Source organism: Astyanax mexicanus, chromosome 6, assembly GCF_023375975.1.
Source record: "Astyanax mexicanus isolate ESR-SI-001 chromosome 6, AstMex3_surface, whole genome shotgun sequence".
NCBI lineage: Eukaryota > Metazoa > Chordata > Actinopteri > Characiformes > Acestrorhamphidae > Astyanax > Astyanax mexicanus.
In genome coordinates, this window is record NC_064413.1 from 4,808,192 (window position 1) to 4,827,778 (window position 19,587).

Below are 19,587 nucleotides of genomic sequence, written 5' to 3' on the forward strand. Positions count from 1 at the left end.
AAACATTTGTCATGTTGAGTTACGCATCTATTACCCATACATTACACTCTACTTTTGTAGGTGTAGCTCAATAAATATCACCCATATTAGTCAACATTTTTAGGGTTCAAGCACCGAAGGTGCGTAGAACCCTATTGTTTTTGCTAAAATTTTTCTTCTTCTTCTTCTTCTTCTTATTATTATTATTATTCTTTTTCTCCTGTAAAAACAGTTGTGCAGCCTAAACCGTAAGTCATAGAGAAATGAAACTTGGCACCGATTGGTCAAGTGGTGGCGCTATAAACAAGGAAATTCATTTTTCACAATTTTCTCAATAACTCAAAAACCATAAGACCTACATTCAAAATTCTTTTTTTGATGGATTCCTTGGGTCAATACCAACAACTTTCCAATTTGGACCATGCACTTCCGTCTATATAGATTTTGTGCTAATTTGCATAATATGCAAAACCTACTTTTGCAAACTAGTCCTAGGAATTTTGACCAATCCTGGCATGTTTGGTATCAAAACACTCGTGAGAGCATGCGCTTCAATATTCATTAAGAAAAAGTTGAAATATGTAAACAATATGGCCGCCATATGCAAATTAGTCCTTCCGGATATATGCCCCATTCACTTCAAGAGGTAAATTTGGAGCACTGTTTCTCAGCAACCGTGCAACCTAGCAAGTTGAAACTTTGCATGCAGAATCTATCATACAGCCTCTAAAGGATGTTCAAAGGGCAACTTAATCAATCAACATGGCTGAACACCATCAGCCAATCAGCATTCAGCAGACATTTTGGCAGGCTGAATGTTGCCCAATCTGGATGATATTTGGCAGTTATGTTCAGGTGGAGACACTGTAGTGACCTGCAAAGTGCTGAAACAATCCGCCCACTGGGGGGCGCTGTTCCAAAAAACGAGTATATGTCAATCATGCTGTACTATTTTGACATCTAATTGTTTTTGCCATATTTAGTACAGTGGCTCTGACAAATTTCTCAATACAACTATGTTTAAAAAGTGCTTTGTTCATTCATAATTGCTAATTGTTTGAAAATAGCTATATTGAAACTACTCTCTGGATATTTGGCCTATCACCTCCATTTCAGTCTTGCTGCACACTGTAGAGTCTCTAGGTAAATGTTCATTAAAAACATTTGTGAAAATTTCACATACAATACTCTCCAGGCATCAAGCAATCTGTGCGTCCTTGGAATTTCTAACCTAAAGTGCTGTAACTCTGCAGTATTTGCTGTAATCTCACAATGTTAAAGACCTCTGTACAATATCACTCTGATGAAGCGCCATTTAATACAGAACTAGATTAAGAATAACTTGACATTACATGTCATATCAGAACATTCACTCCTTTGTGCCTCTTCTCAACATTAATAACAGGTGAAAGACTTTTGATCATTTTAAATGTGACAGAATGTCTCCAATTGTGTTAGACCTTCTTACACATCACCATCCTATGCTCTAGTAGGCACCATTGTGCTAGTTGGTGCTTGATGAAGCGCCATTTAATTCAGAACTAGATTTATAATAACTTCGTAATTACATGTCATATCAGAACATTCACTCCTTTGTGTTAATTTAAACTTGTTTGGTCAAACATTTCAGCTTGTTCTGCAAAGGTTCAAAGGTCAATCTGAATACCACTTTGTGAACATTCTGGTTGAAGCCACCTGATCAATACCAATAACATGTAGACACCTTTTGACTAGTTCTAACTCACTTAATGAATATCCTACAAAGTTCACTAGATTTACATGTGAATTTAAGCACTGATCAGGTTGAAAGGCCTCTGCTCAACATTAATAACAGGTGAAAAACTTGATAATTTCTAAATGTGACAGGGCATCTCCAATCATATTAGACCTTCTTACACATCACCATTCAATGCTCCAGTAGGCACCATTGTGCAAGTTGGTGCTTGAACCCGATGATTGCCGCTTGCGGCTATATTTAATAATTGTTTTTTCTGGTAACAACTTCTTCCTAAAAGCATTGTAATCCCACACTTCCTTCTGTGTCCAGAGTGTAAACAATTAGATTAGAATGAGATAAAGAAATAAATAATATATCTAAGGCACAAATGTGTAAAAAAAAAAAAAAAAAAAGCACTCCAATATAGTTAGATTTAATATAACATCTAAAATAATGTAGAAGGATGATGTGTTTATGCTCTCCTTGAATCTTGAGATAAACATCCCATGATTTATTAATTTGAGATGTAATTTTACCATCCATCCGTTGTCTACCGATTATCCGGGGGTCCGGGTCGTGGGTGCAGAAGCCTAAGCAAAGAGGCCCAGACCTTTTCCAGCTCCGCAGGGACACCAAGGCGTTCCCAGGCCAGCCGAGAGATATAATCTCTACAGCGTGTCCCGGGTCTTCCCTTGGGTTCTCCTCCTAGTCGGACATGCCCAAAAAAAATGCAGATCTGCCTGTTAACCTCATGCTCCATCCTTTCCTCACTCGTGAACAATATCCAGAGATACTTGAACTCCTTTACTTTGGGCAACAGCTCCTTCCCGACCTGGTAATTTTCCTAGTTGTCCTTTTAGCGACCTGTGGAAACAAGATATGTACAAGTTCTAATGGTTATGCATACCAACAAAAAAATAAACAGACTATTGTTCAAAACTAAGCAAGAAGCTAATCAGATAAGCAAGAAATCTTAAAGGAGACAGAGAAAGCCTTCATAGACTAAAATCCGATCCCATGGGTATAGACAAAATGGAATTTATAATGGAGAAATGCTATTAGCATTGCAATTACCCATCTGAAACTGCAATTAAAACAAGTAGTTGCTTTAATATGTTTTTTATTTTTTTTTTGTCAAAAAAACTAAATCACCAGTAGATGGTGTCAGAATACTAAAGACTCCTTGTGTACAGATGTAAAGATGGCTGGATTCACAAAAAATCAGATTTGTTCTATGAGAAACACTTCCCTCAAAACCGTTTCAATAGATACTTCTTCAGTCAGGTGCTCAAAGTCAGGTGCTCTATTTAGATCCGTCACCTACACATACAGTGCTGTGAAAATGTATTTGCCCTCTACAGATTTTTTTTTTTTGTTTTATAATACTTACATTTTTTAGATTTACAGTAAATATAAAAAGCCGTTTTTAAGTCATATTTTCACTTAAGGGGAAAAATCTATCCAAACCAATGTACCAAAATAACCATGGTTGTGCTACCCTTGGTGCAACAACTGCAATCAACCATTGGTGATAACTGGCAATGAGTCTTTCACATCTCTGTGGAGGAATTTTGGTCCACTCTTCTTTGCATAATTGTTCTAATTCAGCCACATTAAAAGATTTACGAGGATGAACAGCCTGTTTAAGATCATGCCACTGCATCTCACTTCGATTTTTAAAGTACTAGGCAACTCCAAAACCTTAATTTTGTTGTTTTTTAATTTTAATTTTGAGCCATTAATAGGTGGATGTGTGCTTTGGATCATTGTCCTGCTGCAGAACCCAACTATGCCTAAGTTTAAGGTCACAAACTGATGAACCGACATTCTTCTTTAAGATTTTTGGTAGAGAGCAAAATTTGTTGTCCTAAAGCAGCAAAGGAGCACCACACCATCACACTACCACAACCATGTTTTACATTCAACATGATAATCTTTTTCAATGTACCAGGAGACACACCATCCAAAAAAAATCCACTCTTTTCTCGTTAGCCACCAGAATATACAGCTCTGGAAAATGAATTTGAATCAGTTTCTCAGATTTTGCTATTTATAGGTGTGCGTTCGAGTAAAATGAACATATTTAAACAATTTTATTCTATAAACTAAGAAGGAAATTTCTCCCAAATTCCACATAAAAATATTGTCATTTAGAGCATTTATTTGCAGGAAATGAGAAATAGCTGAAATAGCAAAAAAAGGTGCAGAGCTTTCAGACCTAGAATAATGCAAAGAAAACAAGTTCATATTCATAAAGTTTTAAGAGTTCAGAAATCAATATTTGGTGGAATAACCCTGGTGGTTTTTAATCACAGTTTTTTTTTCATGCATCTTGGCATCATGTTCTCCTCCACCAGTCTTACACACTGCTTTTGGATAACTTTATGCTGCTTTACTCCTGGTGCAAAAAATCAAGCAGTTCCGTTTGGTTTGATGGCTTGTGATCATGAAACTTCTTCTTGATTATATTCCAGAGGTTTTCAATTTGGTAAAATCAAGGAAAAACATCATTTTTAGGTGATCTCTTATTATTATTATTTTTTTTTTAGAGCTGTTAAGCATTGTAAGTCTGTTGGTAACAACAGTTAAAAGCACTGCATTTCAGAATGCTGGGGGTGAATGGAGGTGAGCTGTTCAACAAAAGTTAAAATGTGCTTGTTATCATGTTTCACTACAACACAAGTCCATTTCACACTGGATTTCGTCTTTAATGCTAACCTTGAATTGCATGGTATTTTGAATGGAGATTTTTAATTAAAAGGAAAATATAGTCTAGCACTAGGCTTACGGCTTAATCCTTGGGCGTGTCACATTTTTACTAATCGCTACTATCACAGAACAAATTAAAATATTAAATTCTTTAGGATTGAAGTTTAATCTAGTTTAGTTTAATCTGAATTAGGAAGAGAGGCTTTATCTGAGGCCATCTTTGTGTGTCAATAATGCACTTACTGTGTTGGGCCTGAATAACTTGGAAAGCAAAGCTGACAGGGACAGATGGTTCTCTCTCATAAACAGACCCCTGCTCCCCTCACATCCCTCTCTCTCTCTCTCTTTTTCTCTCTCTCCCTCCCTCCGAGTCCACTTCCCGCTAATACCCTGTCACTATCCCACAGCCGTTATCATGGACGGAGCGTGCAATTTGTTGAGCGTGGCTCAACCTTGCTCATCCGTGCCCTATTTATATGACTCTCTGAGCTGTTATTGCACCTGTGTGATGTCATTCTGCAGGGAAGCGAGTTCACGCTTCGGGTCAGCGGTTTCTCTTACAATCCTTAAATAACAAGAGAAGCTTAGTGGCATTAGTGTCAGTATTTGAGGTCAAAACGGGTTTTCCTTGCAATAACAAGGAAAGCAAGCAGGGGCCTGTTGAGACAGTGAGTCTCAGTATGCTAGCTAGATGATTAGAGACCCATGTGGCCCTACTTTACTGTTCTATAGCGCATTATTCTGGTCAACTGCGGATCGCGTATCTAGATTTAAAGCATGTTAGTGTGTTTTTGGGATCATGAGGGTACAAAAAAAATATGCCTTGCGTGGCTTGAAATGAGCAAAAGGCAAGAACTATTTCTTTTAGTTTGTGTTTTAAGAGGCAGGTGGATGATCACAAGTCATCAAACCAAACTGAACTGCTTACATTTTTGCACCAGGAGTAAAGCAGCATAAAGTTGTCCAAAAGCAGTGTGTAAGACTGGTGGAGGAGAACATGCCAAGATGTATGAAAACTGTGATTAAAAACCAGGATTATTCCACCAAATATTGATTTCTGAACTTTTCTTTCCATTATTAGAGGACTGAAAGCTCTGCATCTTTTTTTTGTTATTTCAGAATTTTTCTTTTACTGCTAATAAATGCTCTAAATGAGCATAAATATTTTTATTTGGAATTTGTGAGAAATGTTGTCCAGATGAGCTCTGACTTTGGCGTTTTCGTATCTTAACAGCGCAGCGCTTTTGTGAGTTTCAGCAAAGGATACAGACCTGCGCGTTCACACTGTGAAGGTACGCCAGAAGCTCATTTAAAGCAGGGGTCGGGAATAGGCGGCCTGTGAGGTTGTTTGAACTATAATGATTGATAATGAAAAAATAAATAAATAAAATGCTTTTCTGGAGAGCTTTTGTTTACATACCTCCCCTGTCTCTCTCTGTCGCAGCTCAGCATGACTTTAGTTTACGCCTGTTCTCGTTTTTCCGCCCGTTCTTGGGCTCCCTATCTCCTTATAAGGACATTTTTTCACGGCTGTGTCTCAATTCACTAGCCGGGGCAGCGGTAGTGTATTGGGCCGCGACCCTGACGACACAGTGTGTTTATTTATTTATTTTTTTCCTTTCTTTCTTCTTGGGTTTACCTGCTTTGAGATCAACTGTTCTGCAATTGGGTTCAACAACCCTCTGGGCTGGAGAGCTACTAGTATGTAGCACTCCATCCCATTACATTTTTTTTTTTCCAAGATTTTTTTTTTGTGGCCCACCACATAATGGCTTTGAAAAAAAAACATCTAAGTTATCATTAAGGTCTGTGCAATGTGCTGTGAAAATCTCAGACCTTTATTAACTAATCATTTCTTAAGCTAAGGAAAATGATGCAGTGGTTTTATCTCATTCAACAACTTCATTTTACAAAATTAAAAGCCTCTGGAATATAATCAAGAAGGAAGATGGATGATCACAAGCTATCAAACCAAGATGAACTGCTTGATTATTTGCACCAGGAGTAAAGCAGCATAAAGTTATCCAAAAGCAGTGTGTAAGACTGGTGGAGGAAAGAACATGATGCCAAGATGCATAAAAACTGTGATTAAAGTTCAGGGATATTCCACCAAATATTGATTTTTTTAACTCTTAAAACTTTTCTTTGCATCATTAGAGGACTAAAAGCTCTGCATCTTTTTTTGTTATTTCAGCCATTTCTCTTTTACTGCTAATAAATGCTCTAAATGAGCATAAATATTTTTATTTGGAATTTGGGAGTTAAAAGAATAAAACAACACTGTTTATTTTACTCAAACATAAATAGCTATAAATACCTATAAATAGCTAAATCAGAGAAACTGAATCAGAAACTGAAGTTGTCTCTTAATTTATTTTCAAAGCTGTATCTGACCACATTCTTCTTTTTTCTTACTTCTTTGCACTGCCACCAGTTTTTTTGACAAATACTGCATACAAAAGTATTACTGAGATACTTTGGGATTTCTTTGCATGGGCAACGCTGAGCATTTACCACACTTTAGTGTTAGCTTGTGCTAAATAGCAAAACACAAACAAACAAGTTCATGCTAGTGTCAACTGAGATAAAAGTATAAAACTTATTATTTAAAAGTACTTACATCTCCTTCATGTGCCGACGTGCCACGGAGGGTAGATACAGATCCCTCCCTCAGACGAAGTCTGCTGGCTAATATACTGGTTTTAAATTGTTTAGTTTAGTTATTCCTTATATTTTGACAGTTGCAGAATTCTGTCAATATTTGTAAAACATTTTCTATTACAATTACATTTAGGATTTTCAATTACATTTCTTATCAAACACAAAACCTTCAAAAATGTTATTTTAGGCATAATATACTGCAGGTAATATCAGGCAGAAAATATTAAAAAATGTCGGTCAGTTAAGGGGTTAATCCCTTGATTAGATGATCACACACAGTCATGTTTTCTGTCAGCATCAGCTTTCATGCCTTGAATGTGTTTGTGTTCCAGTAACATGTGTTCATGCGTGGAGTACACACTTGTGTGTGTATGTGTTGTTCTGTGCTTCCGTGTGCATGTCTGTGCCTGCACGTATACCGCTGCACCTGCCGGAGGCTGTGTGGGGGAATATAGACATACGAGTAGTCCGCACGGCGGGGGAAGCAGAGGACACAGTGAACCAGGGAGCCTGTGTGTTGTCAAGCTCCCCCGTCAGAACAACCTCATTGGCTCATTGTGTAGCAGCCATGAATTAATTGATGTCTCCAGCTTGTTGTAGTAATGATGTCATCTGCCGCCAATCGGAGCCCATAGTGACTGTGATAGTAGGCCCCTGATTGGCTGCTGGGAGGAAAAGAGGAGGAGACATCGGTTTTGCCATCAGTCCAGACTGATGAGAACTGTGAAAAGGAGTGAAGGCAGCCTGTTCTCTCCAATCAATGATGAAAGCGGACAAGTGTGGACACATGATCACCTCGAGATACAGTGTCCTCTACCCGTCCAGATAATCCTCCACCATCTCCATCACCTGCTTCTGTCCAATAGGCACGGATTCCTCGCTCACTTCCTGTGCTGTGTTTAATGCTGTGGTGGTAGTGGTGGTGGTGATGCTGCAGGAGCAGCACACAGCCTCATAATGTTGAATTACAGTCTGTGTTTAATGGGCCTGTCCACCACTGCTGCTCAATAGCCCTGCAGTCAGGGATTCCTTCCGTGCAGTAGGACTAGGAAAGCCTCATTTGCAGCAGCAGAGTAACTACAGATACAGCTACAACTGTGTTTGTTTGTGCTTTCAAATGTTTGATACAGTCGATAACTTCAATAAATACAAAACGCAGGTTTTAAACGATGATTTTTTTAATTTATTAAAGAAGAACTCCGGTGTTAAATGGACTTTTGGTGTAGTAAAACATGAAACATGATAAAAAAAAAGTACTTATCTTTGATGAATAGCACACCTCCGTTCTCCTAAAGCGATCCAAGATCCAGAAATTTTAACAGTTTGTCCAAACACCCTTCAGACTAAGTGGCACCAGGCATTATTTTGCACCGATAAATCCGATAAATTGTTTTTTTCCACCGTTATCCAGCTCAAAGTAGCTCCACACCTCCTTGCTAGAATCTGGAGAGCCCTGGGAGTTCTTCTTCTGGCCATGTCACGCGTCTTTACGTGCTTACGGCACATGTACAGCCTCTAAAAAAGGATCCAGCTCAGTTTTACTGTGAGCACACTCTCGCTGCTTATCACTTTTTTGGCTCATTTTCTGCGCTACAACTGCGCACTCTCGCTGCTTTTTAGCTCTTTGGCTCGTTTTCTGCGCTACAACCGTGCACTCTCGCTGCCTTTCAACTCTTTGGCCAGTTTTCTCCGCTCTAATTGACACTTATACACTTATACAACGTATCAACTTGTTGGCTCGTTTTCTTGGCTACAAATGCACAACTGCTGGTAGAGCAATGGAGACTTCAGAAGGGTTCATTTACCCATAGTACGACCAGTGTGTATTTGAAGTTAATTTTTTGTCTGAGCGGTACATAACCTCGCTTACACCTAATCACTTACAATCGCCTACAAGGTGATGACAGGACAGGCTCCTTCCTACCAGCATTCACTTCTGAAGGCTCACACTACCTCCCGGCCGCTGCGCTCCTCCAATAAACGTCTCCTTGCTTTACCAAACAAACATTCACACAAAGCAAACCAGACTGATCTCATACAGAGTTCCCCAATGGAGGAACAAACTACCTTCTACTACCAGATCAGGAGCATCTCTCACTATCTTTAATAAACTCCTGAAGACTGAGCTCTTCAAAGAGCACTTACTCTCCTAACACCTCTAACTAACTACCTTCTACTACCAGATCAGGAGAATCTCTCACTATCTTTAATAAACTCCTGAAGACAGAGCTCTTCAAAGAGCACTTACTCTCCTAACACCTCTAACTAACTACCTTCTACTACCAGATCAGGAGAATCTCTCACTATCTTTAATAAACTCCTGAAGACAGAGCTCTTCAAAGAGCACTTACTCTCTTAACACCTCTAACACACTAACTACTTCTAACCTCATTTCCTTCTTCCCCTCCTTCACACCTCTATCCCATTATTTCCCTTCGCCCTCCTTTAAGCCCTATCTAAAAATGTTTTACCTTTAACTTCTATTACTTTTGTACTTCACTATTGTAAGTCTGTAAATCTGCCAAATGTAATGTAATGTAATACTGTAATGTAATAACCTGGAATCGGATTCATCCGATCTGAACTGAGACCGCAGTTTAAAATGATTCTTCCGCACACTCGGTGCATTCACTCACTCTCACCAGAGAGGGCCCTAAATCCCTCAAATCCCAAAACTTTCGGACATCAGCTTTAACAATGTGTGTAGTTTGCACCTGGCATTAGGTAACAATTATTGATTGTGATTGAGGCCGCATTCAAAGAAGCATTGCTGGTCTTGTTTAGCCTGATAACACAATATAATAAAACACATGTTTCCTGGAAAATCTGTTGCACCAGGATTTAGTTTAATTAAACCAAACTTTTTTGATAACAAATTTGATAACACCCTAAAAGTGCTGTTAGAAAAAAACTCACAAGCTATTCCATTTCTGTTTCAAATGTCCCTGAATGAGCCCCTGTACACCAGATCTGCTACCAAGGTCTGTACTTTCTTGGCTGCAGCCTAGACACTGGGATGCACCCATAGTGTTGGCACCATTATTTCAGCCAGCTAACTGGTGGAGGCTGTAATTAGCTGCAGCAGGTGAGCGGAGCCTGTAGTTTTAATTAAGAGGAAATTCGTTACTACTGAGAGGAAAGGATTGTGTTCACTATGAGGTTGATTTCAAATGCTCGAAAAGCTTGGAAAACTGGATTTTCCTCAGTTTTAATATCAGAAATTAATGAAATATGTAAGTACTGTTTCAGCTTCTTTCGATGCATTAAATAATCCTTTATTAAGATCATTCAGTCAGTATAAGAAAACTACCAGGAAGTAAATCACCTAAGTATTGAATTCACCTGTTTACCTCACTATAAATACACCCTCACTCCACACACACACCTTGAAGAGTATTGTTTGGTTTATCCACTTTACTAAACGTTCTTCCTTGCCTGAGTTTGCCTTTCTGTTACAACAGTTCTGTTACAAGTATTGGATTGGCGCTGCCACTAGCCACTGTGATTGGGAGATCGCTAGTCCGAATCCCGTTCATGCAGCTTGCCATCAGCTGCCGGAGTCCTGAGAGAGCGCACAATTGGCCTTGCTCTCTCTGGGTGGGTACAGTAGATGGCACTCTTTCTTTCCCCTGATCACTCCTAGGGTGACATGGATCAGCACAAGGCTGCATCTGTGAGCTGATGTATCGGAACCGAGTCGCTGTGCTTTTCTCCAAGCGCTGTGATGCTACTCTGCAATGCTCTGTGATGCAATCAGCAGCTCGAAAAAAGTGGTGGAGTCTGACTTCACATGTGCTAGTTTTCACTCTCCTGGTGTGTTGGGGCATCACTAGTAATAGGGGGAGTCCTAATGAGTGGGTTGGGTAATCGGCCTTGTAAATTGGAGAAAAAAAATGGGTAAAAATTTTTTTAAAACATTTATCACTTTGGTATCTTTTACCACTACACAACTTTGAAGTGTTTAGTGAAGTTAATAAAAAAAAAAGTTAAGCAGACAAAACATGAAATAGCTTTCATGTTCAGGTTTATACTGGCTTCAATCACATAAACGTTATCAATCAAAATAAACGTGAGAAACACTGTGTTTTTGTCTAATTTGCATTTTCCATTCTGATTCGCTCTGAAGGCTGGATGGACGTATCGACCTTCACATTTGGAAAGTGTTCTCCTCCCGTCTTTGTCTTTTATTCTAAGCGCTGACCACCCCACTTTTGACCATGACAGGCCATGAGGCACTCCTTCCACTTAATGTTGCAGCTGAAAGTGAGGTCACACTCAACTGTGCAGCTCCAGCTTTCCGCTTCGGCATTAAGCAAAGCAAAGGAGCATTTTGGATTTGCCTGGCAACAGGATCAGTGTTTACCAAATACGCCACGGTTGCAACAAAGACGTGCTCAGAACTCCGGTGGGATTCCATCAGTAGGATCCATTTGAGCGTGGCAAATGAAATGGATAAATAAATACATTAACAAACCCAGCAGCCGTTCATGTGCGGAGAAACCTGCCATGTAACAGAGATGACGTTTCCTTCGGAGAACAGTGGCAGAACATCAAGCAAGTCTAAAGGATTTTATACCAGAGACCAGGGCTTCTTACTTTTTCCAAGACTGTTGAAGTAGGAACTCGGACTCAATAGATCAGGGGTGTCCAAACTTTTTTTGTTGGGGGCCAGAAGGAGAAATATATTTGAAGTCACGGGCCACAGACTCTGCAATAAAACAAATAATGAAATATGCCACTTTAAATAATACATTTTCCTGATTACTTTCATTTACACACCATTTTACTTGACTTACTATCTTTATCTATCTTTGACAGTGTTGTGTAAACTAAGATTTTTCAAATTGATGTTTCATTTCATGATGTCTCTTAATATTAAACTCCTTAATTACGGCAACTTTTAGACTCATTTGCCCTTTTTCTGCGCTAAAACTGCGCACTCTCTCCGCTTTTAGATTCTTTGGCCCGTTTTTCTGCGCTAGAAATGCGCACCCTCTCCGCTTTTACACTCTTTGGCCCGTTTCTGACACCTAGCGTTCAAACTTTGAATCTCACATTATAAAAACCTGCTTAACAGCGGGCCAACTTTCATTATATTTCTAAAATACCTTGCGGGCCGCTCCAAAAAAGGAAACGGGCCCCTGCAATAGACTAACCAGAGCCAGCCTTGCCTCAGTCATACCTGTAGGACCTGTTGAAATAAACAGTGGTGAACTCAAGCTGCTTGATATGACATGAGGTCTGTACATTCTAGAGGGGGTGTGGCTTCTCTGTGGAGAAATTCCAGCCCATTCCTTTTTAAAGAATTGCTGTAATTCTGCCACACTGGAGGGTTTTCGATCAAAAACCACCTTCAGTTTAGGACTTTAACTAGGCCTTTTTTTGATAAAGTCTTCACTTTGTTTTCCTTCAGCAATTTAGAGATGGGCTTGCTGGTGTCATTGGGTCATTGTCCTGCTGCAGAACCCAAGTTCATTTCAGCTTGAGGTCACAAACAGAGGGCCAGACATTCTCCTTCAGGATCTTGTTGCAACAGGATAATTAGAGATAATTAAGAGATAATTAAGGCGTGGGAACGAGATAATTAAATCTGGCTGGAGAATATCAATGCCAATGAAGAAACTGAATATTACCTTAAAGCTCCTTTAATCAAATTAATAATCTTTAGTAAGAAAATGGAGAGATAACTGGTTTCGTTTTATTTGTATCTCTGAATTAATTGTGATGATATTTTGGAGTCTCTTGCAGTGAGACATGGGATAATTCTCAGAAAAAAAACTCTTAATTCTTATTCTAAAAGCTGATTGGCTCAGATGCAGACAGTATGCAGACCTGTTTACCTTTGTGCACAACCACTAAGAGCTGCTAGCTTTGTTAGCCTTAATGGCTACGATTTGGTTACCTCATTCCCAAGCCTTGATAAGGCATGGCCACACCTTTATTATCTTGTTCCCATGCCTTAATTATCTTGTTCCCACATATTAGGATCTCGTTATCTCGCTCATTTTTTTTTTCATGATGTCACATTAGGGGCTCTTTAAGGTTTGAATTTTTTCTCCCTTAATAATAAAAACCTTCATTTAAAAAATGCGTTTTGTGTTTACTTGTGTTGTCTTTGATATTTAAATATATTGATATGAAAAAAAAAATAAGAAATAAGGAAAACATGAAGGGGGCAAACACTTTTTCACACCACTGTATATTTACATCACTCTGAATATTTTGATCAATTCTAGAAATCCTAGAAAGAGATCCATCAATAGGTTCAGTGGGTACGAACTGGACTTGCTACATTCAGCCAGTTAAAAGCTCGGTTTTACTGTGATTTCCTCCCCTCTTTCCTTGCTTGGCTGCCAAACCACTGGTAGGGCAGCTGTGCCCTCTCCCTTCTGCTCATTACTAAGCACTGCTTGTTGCCAGAGCAGCAGATAAAGGGGCTGTTATTTGACTCCTCGCAAGCAGCCAAAAAAATTCCTAATAACCAGTCTGGGGTTGGGCGTAATTAAGCCGCGAGCTCTTTTGACCTTTGTTGCCGTTATCCCCCAGTGCTTTTGATGAGTGTAACATGTGGAGGAACGACCATAACGTAGCAGAAGAATGTGGCTGTGATTTCTCTCTTTCTTTTTTTTTTTGCCTTCGCTCCTTGTGTTCTTTCAGTGCAGTGCGTAAGCAAGGCCGGACTATTTTTGGGATGAATGGAGCTCTTGGCTCTGAGAGACATGGGAAAATGTTTTAGCTCTAAAGAAATGCGCCTGTCTGTTGCTGTGGCTTGTTTATCAAGAGATTCCAGTCTTCCTCAGACTTGCAGAGGGAAAAAAATACAAGATTTCAGCCTAAAATATTCTGCTTATCATGATCTGCTTTAAACAAAATCAGTCATTAGTTTTTATAATCTCACGTTAATCATGCACAGTGCTGTAAAAATAAAAAAGGATTTTAACCCTTGTGTGGTGTTCATATTTTTGTTACTCGTTTACTTTGTTACTTTGTTGTATTTAATTCAGCAAAATTAAGCAATTTTACATTAAAATGCTTTACACATGCTCGCTTCACCTAAAATGCAAGCAATATAAACAGCTTACATGGTTAATATTTGCCCTTTACCTTTCTTATGTTACATTTCTTTTAAAAAGTGCTACTCCTTTTTTTATTAGTTTTTAATAAAATGTAAAAGAAAATTAATTAAACTCAAGATATGAGTAGAAAATTTGTTTAGTTTTAAATTTACAAATGAAGCAATGTTTATTAGGCCTTGGCCAAACTTACTGTATGTAATATAAATGGTTGGGGGGGGGGGGGGGTGTAAAGTGTGTGTTTATCGAAAATGTGTTTTGATATATGTTTTTCACCAAAAATGAGCCAATGCCAATGAGTTTGAGTTAGAAAAAATAGTTTTTTAGTATAATTTGATGAAAAATGAAAACAGGTCCCACAGACCCGAACACCACACAAGGGTTAAAAACCTCACGTTAATCATATATATTTTTTAAGCCATTCTTATGTTTTTTTTTTTTATACAGCAGGACTGAGTTGCACCAATTTTGTATACCGTATTTTCAACACTATACTATAAGCAGCACTGGATTATAAAGCGCACTATCAATAAACATCTATTTTCTGGTCTATTTTTATACATAAGGCGCACCGGATTATAAGGCGCTGCAACAAGGAGTTGTTTCCAATGTTTTCCTTCAAATTCAGCTAGAAGGAAGCTACGTTCTTAGCTAAGCTGTAGTGTAAGTTAAGCAGCTTAGTTAAAACTGTAATTCTTCAAAAAAGTTTATTTGGGTAAGTAAAGCTCTTCCATTTATTCACAGTAAGCTTAGATTTCCAGATTTCCACTTAGACTGGAGCATTAGCTGTTAGCATTAGCGGTTAGCTGCTAATGCTGCCTGACAGCACTACACTTAGAAACTCTGAATATTCCAGTTAGCCAGGGCGCTATCAGCTAGCGAGTTGACCCACGTACCTTTTTTTAACACGGAAAACTGATGCTTTTTGGAGTTGTAAGGAAGACATAAATCAAACTGTTAATGTTTAAAGCTAATATCACAGAATCATAATCAATAATTATGCATGTTCTCTTTATCTTGTTTCTAGGGGTGTCAACGTTAAAGTATGTGATTCATTTGGATTCAGCTTTGTATTATTATGTTTTAATGCTATTATTCAGTTTTGACAACAAGTTGGACCCCAACTTCCAGTGTAATTTGCTGGTGTTTATTAGCACTTGTTGCTCCTTTGCCTTCTTCACTCTGTGCTCCAGCTCACCCCAAACCATCTGGATTGGGTTCAGGTCCGGTGACTGTGGAGGTTCAGCTCATTTTGTTTTGTTAAGTACATAAAACTCCACATGTGTTTAATCATAGTTTTGATGCTTCAGTGAGAATCTGTCACACGCTGCACCACTGCTGGAGATTACCAGGAAAAAAAAAAAAATAATATATATATATATATATATATATATATATATATATACACACGCACATAGACTTGCATAAGCATAGATTTGGTTTACAGTATTAAAGAAAATTCATGTTTCTTAATAGGTATCAGGAGACAGCCAGCCTCTGTTACCTCGGCAACCTGGGCCCGTTCATATTCCCAACACATACTGAGAGAGCATGCGGTTGTGTCTGAATTAGACACACACACACACACACTGTTTCACCAATACTTATATACCAGTGTAGACTGATGCAACACCCAACCCACAAAAGCAAGCAAACTTTCAGTAATAGACAGCTTTACCTATACAGTATATACATTATTTTAAGGAGAACTCTGGTGTAAAATTGACTTTTGTTGTAGTAAAACATGATAAAAAGTTCTTACCTTTGATGAATAGCACACCTCCATTCTCCCACAGCGTTCCGAGATCCAGAAATTTTAACAGTTTGTCCATACACACTTCAGACTGGGTGGCACGGGGCATAATTCGCCCCGATAAATCGCCTTTTCCACCGTTATCCAGCTCAAAGTATCATAGCTATAGCTCCTCACCTCCTTGGTAGAATCCTCCGGAGAACCCTGACATTTAAAACGAGGCATTAATAACTTAAAAAGTGGCAAGTAGCTTATTAAAAATCACTTTTTACATCCTATAACGTGTGCTTCAGCTCCGAGCGCCACCATCTTTGTACTGATAGTGACATAGACATAAACATACATAGACTCTGCATAGCGTAGCAGCCAGCGGCAGAAGTTAATCGTGAAAAACAGTAGATAATTCAGCCTGTAATTTTCTCAGAGGATGTCTGAGAAAAAAAATATACATGGTCAATTTGGACGGGAATAAAATCACATAAAAGAGAACCCCCATAAAACAGAAAATTACCCCAGGACCCTCGGAGAAACTAATCTCATACAGATAGGCCTTATATATGTATGAATTTTCAGTTTAAAAACAATGTTGACAGGGCACCAGTTCAGGAAAATACTGTATATAGCAGTGGTAATGTCTTCTTTGGGGTTTTGAAAACACATGCTGGGGACAGCATATAAAATTATTTTTATCGTTCTTGTGCCGCTGGGAGTCTTAAAATGAGCCCTGAGCACAAAAGCTTCATTTAAATTCACGTTTTCAACTTCCTCTATTTTCAGGACACCATATAACAGCAATCTTTCATTGTCTGCATGCTTTTCATACAAACAAACTTATCACTGAATGATGAATCTGCCAATCAGGTGAATTGTTCCATTTTTGTAAGGAGGACGGGTCTGCTGCCACTCGACAGTTCTAAGACAGACTTCATCCTCCTGCCCACACACAGAGCACAGCAGCAGCTCCTGACTATTATTCCTCTTTTTTATATCAGCCAATCAGAAGATTTACAGAGATGTCACCGAAATGAAAAAAAAAGTTTTTAATAGGGATGCAACGGTTCTCGATATTTTATTGAACCGTTTGGTTCTGCCTGTTTTGGTGCGTGCGCTAACAGAGCGAACAAATGCTCTCCCGCTGTACATGGTGCTATGCCATAGCAACACCTTAGCAACCACCAAGCAACACCTTAGCATCCAAGACCAATACCTTAGCAACTGCCTAGCAACAACTTTAGCAACCAACAAATACTATCGTAGCAACACCTTAACAACTGCCATGTAACACCTTAGTAACCATCTTCTACACCTTTGCAACGCTTTAGTATTAGCATTATCCTAACAACAACATAGCATAATAACCATCCAGCGGCAACTTACCAACTTGCAGCTATACCAAAGCAACAGCTTGGCAACCAAGAGATATATCGTTGCAACACCTTAGCAACTGCCAAGCAGCACCTTAGTAACCAACTCCTACATCTTTGCAACGCCTTAGGATTGGCATTACCATAACAAAACCATAGCATAGTAACCATCTAGCAGCAAATTACCAACCTGCAGCTTTACCAAAGCAACACCTTAGCAACCCACACAATACATTAGCAACAGATATACAATAGCAACACCTTAGCAACGTCCTAGCAACTTATTAATAAACTTGAATCTTATCTAATCTATGCATTCTTTACGCATTAATCTCTGTGCACATTAATCTCACCCAGCACATGGACTTTTCACCACAGAGTTAGTAGTGAAGCACATGTCCAGGCATGTCAGGACATGTCTGGGTTTTAGTGAACAGTGTGAAACAGTGGTTGAGATGCTACATCTGGGAGTGCAGTGTGTGGAACAGGTGCTGAGGAGAAACCGCAGGAGGATTTGTCCGTTTCTGCAGGAAAACACCTGGTTTGGCACAGCTGGCGGCAGCACAGTGAGTGAGTGTGTGCGTCTCTGTAGAGAAATCTGTAGAGGGCCTCTGTTAGACGTGGACCACAGTGATGCTGCCTGTGCCACTGCTGGACTTATAGCTCTTTATAGCTCTTGTGCTCTTGAGCTCTTTGACATTTGTGTATTCAGGGACGTGCACAGACGTTCTGTGCAGATATTTTGATCAATACATGCATTTTATTATAAGCCTACATCAAAATGCAATAAAAAATGCTTCTGAGAAAATAGGCCTCCTTCATATTAAATGAATTATGTAAGAAATGGTCGCCTGACATTTCTGTAATGCTTCACCTGCTGGCCTGCTGGCTCTGAGCTGACTCTCTCAGCTCTCTCAGCTCTTTCTCTTTCTGTTGTTTCTCCTTCTCCTTTTGGACAGCTGTAATTGGTTCTGACAGAGTCACATGAGTGGCTGTAAATCGGACATGTGTCTCGAATTTCAGTACCACATATTTAAAGGGGCACTAAACCCCCTGATTTTTTATTTTTTATTTTTTTGAAAAATGCTAAAAAAATTAAATAAATAAAATGCTAGGGGTACTTTGGGAAGGGCCCCTGGGTGATGTATGGGTTTAGGGGAGGAGAAAGAGGGAGACTTGATTGTACTAAGCAGTGTGCCTCTTATAGCAGTGACATCATCCTCATCTGAAATCAGGAAAAATGACTGAAATTACAGCAATAAAAGAGCATTTTTTAAAGGTTAGAATTTTTTTCTAAAATGTTTAAGCAGGATTGATATGTTTCACAACTTAAAATTAAAGAAGAAAAATAAAGAAAAAAAAAAGGTTTTATGGTTTAGAGCCTTTTTGGGTGGCCCCAATCAGAATTTAAAATGTCAGATTCAGTGTTTTGTTTGCTGGTCAACCATCTTAGCGAAACAGAATATCACCACTGTCTTAAGAAATAAAAAAGTATCTCCATTTTTGTATATTTTTAGTTACTTTTACTATTAATCAGTGATTTTTTTGCTTGATTTAGGTGCTACTTCACTCATTTTGGGACTTATTTAAAGAAATGTTAGTAAGAAAAGTTAGCTTACCTCATTGGCAAATTTGTTTTTGCTTTAAATGTTAAATTAATATTAATTTAAATATATTTTTGTCAATGCCAAAGGATAGATTCTTGCCGTGTGGTGATACATTTTTTCATCCAGGATAAAATTGTCAACCAGCTAGGGCATGTCGGCCTTGATGGTTGAGCAAGTCTGTTAGTGTTATTGCTGGTCAACCAGCATGGGCATGTTTTGGTGATACTAATTGTCTAATTGGGTCAGGTTGATCATATTTTATTTGTAAACCAGCTAAACCATCAAAAAGTTAAAAAATTGGTAGATTGGGCTCAGAGTGGTCCAGCAGACTAAGGCGCTGGCACTATGATTGGGAGATCACTGGTTTGAATCCCAGTAATGCAGTTTACCATCAGCTGCCAGAGCCCCGAGAGAGCACAATTGGCCTTGCTCTCTCTCTCTCTCTGGGTGGGTACAGTAGATGGCGCTCTTTCCCCTCATCACTCCTAGGGTGATGTCGATCAGCACAAGGCTGCGTCTGTGAGCTGATGTATCGGAACCGAGACGCTGCTCTTTCCTCCGAGCGTTAGCCCTGTGATGTTACTCGTTAATGCTGCATCAGCGGTGGCTGACCTCTCTTGTATCGGAGGAGGCATTTGCTAGTCTTTATCCTCCTGGTGTTAGGGGGGCATCACTGGTGATAGCGGGAGTCCTAATAAAATAAAAAGAGATGCAGATGGTGTTA

General features: G+C 39.0%; 1 long non-coding RNA gene across 1 annotated transcript in view; it reads right to left on the bottom strand.

Annotated features, from left to right (window-relative positions):
• The window catches only part of LOC125802491 (uncharacterized), a 479,356-nt gene that overhangs the window by 259,461 nt on the left and 200,308 nt on the right, over window positions 1-19,587 (bottom strand). The window lies entirely within an intron of this gene.